We start from the raw sequence: 11,751 nt of genomic DNA, 5'->3' as shown, positions 1-11,751 counted from the left end.
AGCTGGTTTTGACCAGTTTCTTTGCTGCATCCTGTTTTAATCAGCAGGGTGGTGACCAGTGCTCAGAAAACAAGTTGATCTGCTGATCTCCCACCTCATTTCCCCCTCAGAGATGGTATACTCCTCCTTAATCTTTAGGGGTTGTTGAAGGGTGGAGTCCATCTTCTAAGTCTGTTTCCTGCTAATTTTACGAGTGTAGGCCCGGCCTAGCATTGGAAAAGTAAAAAAATCTTTAGAGGCTGAGTGCAGTGGCTCATGCCTGTAATCCCAGCACTTTGGGAGGCCAAGGTGGGCAGATCACTTAATGCCAGGAGTTCGAGACCAGCCTGGCCAACATGGCGAAACCCTGTCTCTACTACAAGTACAAAAATTAGCTGGGCATGGTGGCATGTACCTGTAATCCCAGCTACTCAGGAGGCTAAAGCAGGACAATCTCTTGAACCCGGGAAGCGGAGGTTGCAGTGAGCCAACATTGCACCATTGCACTCCTGGTATCGCCTGGGCGAAAGAGCGAGACTCCGTCTCAAAAAAATATCCAAAGAATCTCTAGATGCCTGAATTAAGGGACCCAAAGGCAGGATTTCTTATTTTTTCAGTTAGCAGATGGGATGGGTTGGAAGCCTTGTGCCACATCACACTCACATGGAATTGCTGTAATCTAGAAGACACAAACTTTACAAAGAGATTAAATAAGCCAGGGCCAAAGATTAGTAATAAGATAGCTAGTAAAAGGCCTAGGAAAGGTTAAAAAAAAATCCTCATCACCCTTGGTAAGTATCCTTTGACAGAGTCCCAGATGTTTTGAGTGGTGGGGTTATTAAAGTTATTAAAATTATGTAACTAGGTAGCCTGTTGGTAAATCTTTTGGATTTGCAATTCAACTAACCCTGAATTGTTAACATAAGAACAGGTGTGGTTTATTACTGCACATACTCCTCCTTGCCATGCTATTTATCTATGTGTTTGTGAAACAACAGCTTTAAGTCTTCTAGGGGTTCATAAGTATAGGTCATGGTGTCCTCCTCTTGTGTCTCCAGAGACTCATAAGAAACAGGTTTAGTCCTGGACAGGTGAACCCAGCTAATGACTACCTGAAGTTTCACCACAGTGGGGCCCTTCCATATCAGTGGTAATTGATCCTCAGGGGATCCTTCTTTCCAAGTTTTTAGCAAGACTAAGTCTTCTGGTGGAACAGGATTGCTATTCTTTTCCTTTGTGGAAAATAACAATAGTTTATTCCCATAATCTTGAAGGGCCTTTTGAACCTGACCTAAGTTGATAATATGGGTGAGTATTCTATGTGTCTCCTCATCAAACAGGAGGTCCGAAGTTAAAAAGGGCCTCCCATGCATCATTTCAAATGAGCTAAGTTTTAATGTTCCCTTTGGAACCATTATTATGTGCAAGAGAACTATAGGTAGGAGAGAAACCCAGGTCTCCAAGGTCTCCTGATGGAGCTTTGTTAACGTCCTTTTTGAAACAGGGTTGGCTTTTTCTGCTTTATCTGAGGATTGAGGCCTCCACGAGGAGTGAAGATGATAGGTAATGCCTAAGACTGAGGAAGCCTAAGGCTGGGTCACCCTTGCTGTGAATGTAGGTTTGTTATTACTTTGCAAACTTTTTGGTAACCCAAATCTTGGAATGACTGAAGTAAGAAATTGCACACTTCCAATGCTTTTTCTGCCCTTGTAGGGAAAGTTTCTATCTATCTGGTGAATGTGTCTACAAGTGCTAGCAAATGGCATCTGGGTGAAATCTATTTGCAAGTCTTCCCTAGGTTATATTTCTTGGTTTGAGCAGGGGTTGGGGCATGGGGTGGCTCTCTGGGCTGTTATGAGCACAGAGTTCACAGGCCCTGGTGATCCTTTTTGCAGCCTGGAATAGTCCCTTCCCCAGGAATATTTGGGAAACCAATTTGAATAGAGAATCCCATCCCAAATGTGAGGAGTTGTGGAAAAGCTTAATTATTTTCCGTTGCTCAGCCTCAGGGAGACTTTGTTGCCTTATAGCAACCACCCAGAGGAATGCTTTTATAAGCCTTACTGTTCTGCCCATTTAATTCCCTCAGGTGTATAATATGATACCACTGACATGGGTGGAGTATCAGGTATCAGTACAGTGGCCAGTAGCACCAATCTTCCTTTAGCGGTGGCCTTGGCTGCTCTGTCTGCCAGGACATTTCCCTTAACAATAGAGGTGTCTGCCTTTGGTGTCTTCTGCAATGAACAACTTCCATTAGTTTTGGGATCTGTACAGCACTCCTGAGCTTTTGAGTTAGAACACCAAAAGCTGTCCCTTGTTTTTCAGCCATATAGAGAGTGAAAGTTTTTTTCTAAGTTTGGGAGTCCCAAAGCAGGGGCTATTCTTAGTTTTTTTAAGTTTAGAAATGCCTGTTGGCAGGTTCCATCCCAATTTCAAAACTCATGATCATTTCTTTCAGAGCTTCATAGAGCATGGTAAAAAACTATGAGCTCAAAACCAGGAATTTAAACCTGGAAGAATCCAGCCATTCCCAAAAAGGTTTTTAACTCTTTCTTAGGGTGCAGGGGATGGAGTACCAGAATGTCTTTTTATTCCTGAACTAGGGTCCTTGTCCTAGGAGGAAACCCATACCCTAAGTATCTGACCCTTTGGAAAGAAATTTGGGTCTTGTTTGGGGACTACCTGATACTCTTATTTTATCACAAAATTAAGGACTTTAAGTGTATTTTAATCAGAGTTTTCTGTAGTAGGGCTGGAAATTAATAGGTCATCCACATATTGTAGGAGGGATCCATTAATTAACTGTAGTTCCCTTAATTCTTTCGCCAATGCATTTCCAAAGAGAAGGGGACTATCTCTAAAACCTTAGAAAAAGACAGTTCAGGTAAACAGATGTAGCATGAACATCTGGATCAGTCCATTCAAAAGCAAAAATACACTAGGAGTCTGAGTGTAAAGGCATACAAAAGAAAGCATCCTTTAAGTCTAATACTGTGAATCAATCAGCACCTTCAAATAGGGATTTGGGCCAATATTGTGCAAGTATTAGGAACCAGTGGATGGAATGGGACTGTAGCCTCATTAACTGCTCTCAGTTCCTAAACAAATCTGTATTCCCCATTTGGTTTATTAACAGGCAGAATGGGGAGTTACATGGGGAATAATAGGGTTGTAATTGTCCATACTTCAGAAACTTTGCTATGAAGGACTGTATACCGTGTTGTGCTTCAGGTCTCAAAGGATATTTTTTTTGTGTGGATAATCAACATTTGGTTTTAAAGTAATCTTGACTGGGGGCATATTAATAGCTGTACCAGAGCTAATACCATATTAATAGCTCTATGTCCCAAACAGAGGGGTCCACTTGAGAAGTAATTTGCAAAGGAAGGGAAGTCTTTTCTTTATCTGTATTAAGGCAAGCACTCAGAGCTAGGACTAGTGCCTGTTTCTGGCCTGTTACATTTTTATGAGGCTTTCCAAACTGAACTTGGCCTATAATTGGGAAGGTGAATCTCTTCACAGTAAAGAAATAGGGCACTCAGGCATAAGTAAGAACTGAGGGGACTGGAGTGCCAGGATGTCTTTTTATTTCTGAACTAAGGCCCTTTTTCCTGTGGGGAAATGCAAGGTCCCCCATGGTGCAACCAAAGAGGTATGTGACTCTCTTAACTTTTGGCTGGCCATCAATTTTCACTATGGTACATGAGCAATAAGACAGTGTCACTGAGAAATGGGTTAGAGCTGAGAAGGCTGCTTCTGTATCCAATAAGAACTCAGTACTCTTACCTGCCACATCAAGGGTTATTCAAGGCTCCTCTGTGGAGATGGTAAGGTATCCTGTGGGAGCTGAGGGGAACCTCGGGCCCTGTCAGCCTCTGTTATCTCGGCTATTATGGGTTTGGGTGGCCCAGGCTCCCTTTGGAACCCGGGGTAGTCTCTTTTCCAGTGTTCCTCTTGATTACAGAAGGCACACGGATTCTGGCCCAAGGGCCGGCAAGTTGAGGGCTCTCATCTGGGCATTCCAGATGCTGATCTCATTATACTTACTCAGGATGGGTAACCTTCAGGTGGCAAGAGGCTTGAGGCAGCCACAGACAATTGTGCTTTTTGGCTATTTCTTTTGGTTTTCTCTGCCTCTTTGGCCCTGTCTCTATTGTAAACTCCAAAGGCCATCTTTAAGAGTTGGCTCATAGGGGTTTGAGGTCCCATTTTTGCCTTTTGCAGCTTCCTCCTAATGTCAGGAGCAAATTGAATAATAAAATGCACACCCAGGAGACTGCACCCTTCTCGGGAGTCTGGGTCTGCATTTGTATACTTCCTGAGGGCCTCAATCAAACAGCCCTAAAACAGAGTGGGATTTTTATCCTTTCCCTGAGTTACTTATCTAAACTTGTCATGATTGATTGGTTTAACCACATACTTTTTCATACCTTCAATTAAACAAGTTACCATATGATTTAGCATTTGAGGTCTTGGGAACCAATCTGGTAATCCCACTGAGGGTCCAGATCTGGAACTGGATCTCCCCTCACATAGTAAATGGCATGGCCTTAGTTATGAGCAGCCACTCCATCTGCATATTCACAGATAGTACCCAGAACCCTTTGTTTCTCCTCTACAGTACTGCAGGTGGACAATAATATTTGCAACTCATGTCAAGTTACGTCAAAAGACATGGTCAACTTAATAAACTCTTCTACAAACTTCCCTGGATTCTCTGAAAACTCACCAAATTTCTCTGCATAAAGCCAAATCAGACATAGAAAAAGGCACATATACTTGTTGCCCCCACATCTCCATCAGCTACCTCTCAAAACGGACACAGGCTTGGTTTTAGGGGCTGATATGGGGACCTACTCTTGGTGGTATCGCTTGGACTTACTTCCTTGGGCAGCAGTGGTTACAGGCTGGGCTTAGTTGAATAAGGAAGAGAGGTGTTTGGTAACCTTGGATGGGAGCCACCTCAGAATTGGGGAACTGAGGAGGCTCGGCACTGGGGAGGAGGCATGGGCCTTCTGAGAGGAGTCACTGGGAGGAGATTATCTGGGATATCCGGTGTGGCTTCTTTGTGGCTGGAAGTGAGATGAGCCACACAAATCCTACAGTTGTCCCTTAAGTCGGGATCCTGGTAAGGGACCATAAAAGCTGGTACATAAAGAACCTCTCCCTACTTTCCTTCCTTTTTACAGAATAAGTCCAGTTATAAAATAGTATCATTTTAGGTCAAATTTCTTGATCTCCCAATTTGTATTGAACCCAAATGGTGTTGCAATAGAAAGAGTTTCTTTCACTTTGTGCTGTCTAATTGGAATTTGTTCCAATTGCCTAAAAGGCATCCTAGCAGCGAGTCCCTTGGGATGCTTGGCGTCGTCCCCATGTTTAGCAAGGATCTGTACTAGATGCAGAAGTTTTTCTAAGTCTAGCGAGAGCCCACTTATTTTCCCTTTCAGATTCCCACCTCCCTTTTCCTCAAGAAAGGTCAGTAGGGGAATTGCCACCAATTCTTGCAAAGGGGGCATAAATACAGTTAGCAAGACATGACAAAAGTGAATTTAAGATATGACTGGGCAGTGGAGTGGTGACTGCTTCTACCAGTAAGTGGAATATAACAAAAGAGGTGTTTTAACAAGGAAGATATAGAAGGAGAGGGTAATGGAGTTCTCATAGTCTGAATTCCACAAAAAGCAAAGAAAGTGTTGACTGAAATGGGCAGTATGACAAAGGAGAACAATGCTAAAAGTGTGCCTACTGCCAAAAAACCTGGAGCAATGGCCAATGAGGGTCCTTTCCCCAAATGCCAAAAACCCTGGGGCATGCAAGGGTTGGCCAACAGTGAACCACAAAGGCCCAAGACCTAACATAACTGGGGTCACAGAACAGTGTGACTGTGGTGTTCCACAATCAGTACAATGGGAGAACCTCTCAAAACAAACAATTGCCCCTAGAGCCAAAGCAAAGACCACAAATGCCACAATGAAATTGGTGTAAAGGTAAAATGACTGGCTGTTAGAGATGAAAAAAAAAAAAAAGGTCTGAGAGAAAGAGCAAAAAAAAAACATGCCAGTCATGCTCCTTTCTGGGCCACCTAAATGACAGGGGACAACAAATTATCAAGGCTGAGGTCCTATTTCCACTTTCTCATTCACCCAGAAAGGTCGATATCAACAGGGAACAAAAGAGAGACTCAGCCATCCGTGGAAGCCAGTTGGTGCCTATCAGTTTTAATTTGGGTTATGGGTGAAGATTTCCCTCAGATTCCCTCAGCCTGTTGGTCACCAGGAAAGATAATGGCTCTGAAAAGACCCCTTGGCTACTGCTGCACAGCTCTATAGCATTAAAGCCCTATAGACTTACAGCTCCCACCTGCACTGAGTCCCTTTGTCTCATTTGTCTTGTTTGTGTTTGTTCCTTCATCCCTTCATGGTCACTAGGCTGATGCAGATGTACCCCCAGATTGAGGCTTAGCCTGGGAAGGTTCTTGGCTTTTCTCAGGAAAGAATTCAAGAGTGAGCCGACAGGGAAAGAAAGCAAGTTTATTAGAGAAACAGTGTACACCTCAATGGCTGCTCCATAGACAGAGCAGCGCTACCCTGTAGGTACAGTGGACCAGACTAGCACTTGTGAATTCCTGGCTAACTACATTTATACCCACTCTTAATTATGTGTTATTTACAAACTTTCTGGAAAAGGGGCGACAAGTTCCAAGAACTATATAAGGCAACTTGTGGGTCATTACCATGGCATCATTTGTAAACTGTCAAGGCACTGGTGGGAGTGTCTTATGTAAATGTATTATAGTTCCTAGTCCTGGCTGGTTTGGGTCAGTTTCTTTGCTACATCTTGTTTTATCAGCAGGGTCATGACTGTGTTTAGAGGAAAAGTCCTGCTGATCTTCTACATCAAAGCCCTGACCACTTGGGGTTGACTCTTCTAGGAAACATTGTTTGGCTTTCAAGACTGTCAGTGGAGATAGTAGTCTGACTTTCTACAGGTCTGACTTACAGCAGGCTGGCTTCCTGGGCTGGTTGAGTTCCTGGGCAGGTTGTTACAGATTGTGGGTCTGTTTTTATGTGTGGTCTGGTCATTTTTCATTTGTATATTCAGTCTCTCAGTACAACATAAAAAATGATTATGAGAGGCAATACAACATAGTACAGTAAACCTAGGCATGAACAGTCCTCATTTATCACCTTTGGTCTCTCCAGACTACTGGACTCTGGTCCAAGTATACATACTCTTAAATTTAACACTGCAGAGCCAAAATAGGGTCAGTTTCCCTGTAGCCTCTGAGACTCATGGTAAGAAAGGCTTAGGTCAGCTACACAGCTTATCCTGCAGTTCAAAAAGGAACATGGGCAGAAAATGAAAGGCAAACAGAAGTGACGACTGTTTTTTCTCCCAAACCACCTTCATGGCCATCATGTTTAATCTAGAAACCTTAATGAAACTACTGTGTGAATCTGTGAAACTGCTTTTTATGACTCTCAGATTTAGGTGATTTAGGACTGTATCACTCAAATAGAACTATTTGTGGAGCCATAGTGATGAGGTGCACAACTTGCTGAAGGGCTTGTTGATAATATATTCTGACAGTCAAATTGACCTTGGACAGGATGCCACATGCAGGTGCTTAGAAACTTTCTGGGAATTGTGGAGGTACTGCTACATTCAATGTGCGCGAGTTTAGATTAGAAAAAAGCAAAAGGCACTTGAAGGTAAATGAACTAATAGTTCTGCTTTGGGTTTTGTTTAAACAGGAAGAGAGATTGATTGTCAACTGCCAAACTTATTTTTGTACATACATTAAAAAATGTAGTACTTTGATGGCTCTCAACAAAGAATAGTAAGTAAAAATAATGAAACTTTGGCAGTGTTTTCCTACTATTAATTTAGAAATATTTCTATTTGCATTATCAGAGATCATATTGCTTATTTTTTTCTCTGAGCTGTCTGAGATGTTGTACAAATCCCATGTTTCAAATAATTTCAAATGAGATTGAGAAAAACTCATTTCAACAATAGAATAAGCATTTGTTGATGTCATACCTTGTTCTTGGCACTGCCATCTTACATAATGTCAAAAGGTAACATTTCGTTCCTGATCTTAATATAAATAGAGAAGTACAGATCAAAGAAAGTGAAAAGCTTCATAGGAACTACTAGAAAAATAAAAATAGAATGGGTGTTTTTAAGAGTAATGGAAATATAATAGCAATTAAAGGCTTGTCTATAAACTACAGGGAAATAAAAGTAAGAAAACATTGAAAAACAAGAAAAAGACGTCATTACACAAAAAATAAATGATCACAACCAAAAGAAATGGTTTGAACATTTTTTATAAGCAAAGATTAATTATACTCTCTCTATAAATGAAATCCATCCTAATAATCCTAGATGGCTTAGTATAAAAAGATAAGCCAAGATTCACTAGGAAAAATCACCAATAATCAATATGTTGATGTTGCAATATTAATATCAAACAAGGATAATTCAAGGTCAAAATAATTAAAATAGCACAAAGGATATAATTTTATATTGATGGAAAAATACAAATATTATCTTTTGGCAAAGATTACAAGACATAGGCTCATTCGTGCTGCTGGAGTATATACACTAGTCAATTCTTTTTTTTTTTTTTTTTTTGAGACGGAGTCTGGCTCTGTCGCCCAGGCTGGAGTGCAGTGGCGCGATCTCGGCTCACTGCAAGCTCCACCTCCCGCACCATTCTCCTGCCTCAGCCTCCCAAGTAGCTCGGACTACAGGCGCCCGCCACCACGCCCGGCTAATTTTTTTGTATGTTTTTAGTAGTGACGGGGTTTCACTGTGTTAGCCAGGATGGTCTCGATCTCCTGACCTCGTGATCTGCCCGCCTCGGCCTCCCAAAGTGCTGGGATTACAGGCGTGAGCCACCGCGCCCGGCCAGCACTAGTCAATTCTTGTCAGCCCTCCTCTTCTGCTATGTCAATCACAAGGGGGCCATTTGATAACATTTACCTCTTTTCCTAATCCATTTTCTGTTCATTAGGGATAGTTTCTGTACCTCAAGATGTTACTCATCATCTTCAAAAACAATATTTAAACCAACCCTACTTTCTGAAATATCATTTTGATTTTCTATTGCTGCATTAAAAATAACCACAAATGAAATGGCTTAAAACAACACGCATTTATTAGTTCACAATTCTATAGGACAGAAGTCTGGAAAGGCTTCATTGGGTTCTCTGCTTAGGGTCTCACAAGGCCAAAATCCAGCTTTTAGTTGGACCGGGCTTTTATCTGGAAGCGCTGAGGAAGAATCCACTTCCAAGCTCATTCCAGTTGCTGACAGAATTTAGTTCCTTACAGCTGTGGGCCTGAGGTCTCCGTTTTCCTGCCAGCCTTCAGCTGAAGTTTACTCTTTGGTTCTAGAGTCCTCTCTCCTGTCCTTCACACGACCCTTCCATCTTCAAAGCTAGAAATGGTACTTTGAACCCTTCTGTGTTTCAAATCTCTCTAACTTTCCCTTCTGCCGCCAGCCTGAGGAAACTCTGCTTTCAAAGAGCTCATATGATTAGATTAGAATCAGTAGGATAATTTCTCTTTTAGTTAGCTCAAAATCATCTGGGTAGTACTCTTAATTACATTTGCAAAACCCTCTTTGTCATGTACTGTGACGTAATCACAGCAGTGATGTAGTATGCAGCATATTCCTATCCCTTGGTTTAGGGCAGGAAATCATAGGGGGAGGGGTGTGGCTTTTACATCATTCTTAGGCTTCTCTCTATTTACTGCCACATGACTCCCAAAGGAAAACAGTTACTCAGTAGCCTTTACAAATGTTTTCGAGTCTCTTAATTTTACCAAAATCTGAATTTTTGTTTTCTCAATTTTCTACGGCTTCAGAGGATTTCCATGATGAGAGAAAGAAACTACCAAAATATTGAAAACTCTGACCATTTTTGATAGTGTCTTATTGCTTGAAAAAATTATTTTGTTATTCCAAAATTTGTTTTTTAGAGTTTCCATTCAGATTTATCTCACGTTCTGCATCTAATAATTCATACACCTGAACTGGGGGAAGGAGGGGAATGTACCTCTGTTGTTACTGTTTTGCTCATCCTAGTTTATTTCCTTCTAAGTTTAGCAATGTTTTCTTATGAGCTCACATTTGTTGAATTTAATCTGGGGGACTCCTGAGGGCCTAGATTGGGGGTATATGGCTTCAGAGAGGATTTGTATCTTCATGGAGCCCTTCAATATAAACCAGGAAAATTTCCCTTGTCTCCCATGCAGGGCGCACGACGGGGGCATGGCTCACCTCTTTGGTTCCCTGCTGCTCAGACCTCTAGGGGAGCATGCAGACGGGCAGGTTGTGGGGCTTCGACCCCATGGCAGTGTCTAGGGGTGAATGTTTACAGCAGAAGCCCCAGTGGGCGTGTGTTACAGGGTGCTCTTTCAGTGTAGCCCTCTGTAGGTGGCTTCTGTTTATCAGCTCGATTAGACCCTCTGCCTTATTGCAAGGACAGAGGGCTTTCTGCATCCCAGGACTCTTGCCTTGGTGTATCGGAAGAATCAGATCACACGTGGGTTTGGAGAATGAGTGCAAGGTTTTATTGAGCGGAAGTTTTCAGCAGATGGATGGGGAGCCAGAAGGCGAGTGGAGTGGGAAGATGGTTTTCCCAGGGAGCTGGGTTGCTCAGAAGTCGATGACCTGCCATCTGTCGGTGCCTGTTAGTGTGCTCCTCTGCTCCTCTGCTCCTCTTGACGTCCAGACACTTCTGTGTTCTTCTGCCGGTGTGTTCCTCTCAATGTCCAGTCACTTGTGTCTCTGCCCGCTAGGGTCTTGTGGTTTTCATACGCACAGGATGTGGCATGGCGGGCCAGGGCGGTCTTGGAAAATGCAGCATTTGGGCATGAAAACAGAAATGCCTGTCCTCACGTAGGTCCGTAGGCATAGGCCCAGGGGTGGAGCCCTCACCAAGGACGGTGCCCTTCTCCTCCAAGCCCTCCCTTGCCCCTGTCCCATATCAAAATGTCCCTGGCTTCAAGCTGGAGGACTTCGTATAAGCTTTCCAAGCTTGCCAGAAGTCCAGAGCTTAGTCTCCGGGTGGTGGGTCTGATCCTAGTATTAGCCTTGGAGAATACATTTATTTTAAATAAGTCTTATTTATTTTGAATTTGTTTATTTTTCTGTGCTCTGATTCCAGTTTGTCTGTCTTCCCTTACCTTCTATTGCCCCATTCCTCTCTTTATTCCTTTCCTCCATCTTTTCTTCCTTCCTTCTTGCTTAGTCAATGCTAGTAAAAGTACAGAATCAAGTGTATGGAAGGCAGTAGCCCCACTGTACTTGGTGTCAGTCAGAGTAAAACATTCTGTGTTTATCAGAGAAACACTAAGTGTTTCTAATAAACACTTTTGAAGGGGATCTGAACCAAAGTGATGCACATCCAGAGGTGTCAGTCATCATAAAGACGAAGAGAAGGTAGGTTTGTTTACTTGATCTGGAAAAAAAGAGAAAGCATGTGTACTCTTTTTCACATATCTGAAAGAACCTCACGAGAGAGAAATAAGACTTATCTTTAGCCTTCCAAAAGTAGAATAAACAGGTGGATCTACCAAGAAGGTTCATTTTAGCTCAATAAAAGATGGAACTTGTATAAATTGACATAGGCTGCCTTTGTGAGTGTAAGTGTCCTCTCTACACTCATGTGGATGCAGAATACGTATCCTCAGCCATTATACTTTGGCTAAGATGCTGTATCAAATAACTTTTACTCTCCCAGTGCTCAG

Source organism: Trachypithecus francoisi, unplaced genomic scaffold, assembly GCF_009764315.1.
Source record: "Trachypithecus francoisi isolate TF-2019V2 unplaced genomic scaffold, Tfra_2.0 Lachesis_group16, whole genome shotgun sequence".
Lineage (NCBI taxonomy): Eukaryota > Metazoa > Chordata > Mammalia > Primates > Cercopithecidae > Trachypithecus > Trachypithecus francoisi.
Note: the sequence above shows the minus strand (reverse complement) of the source record.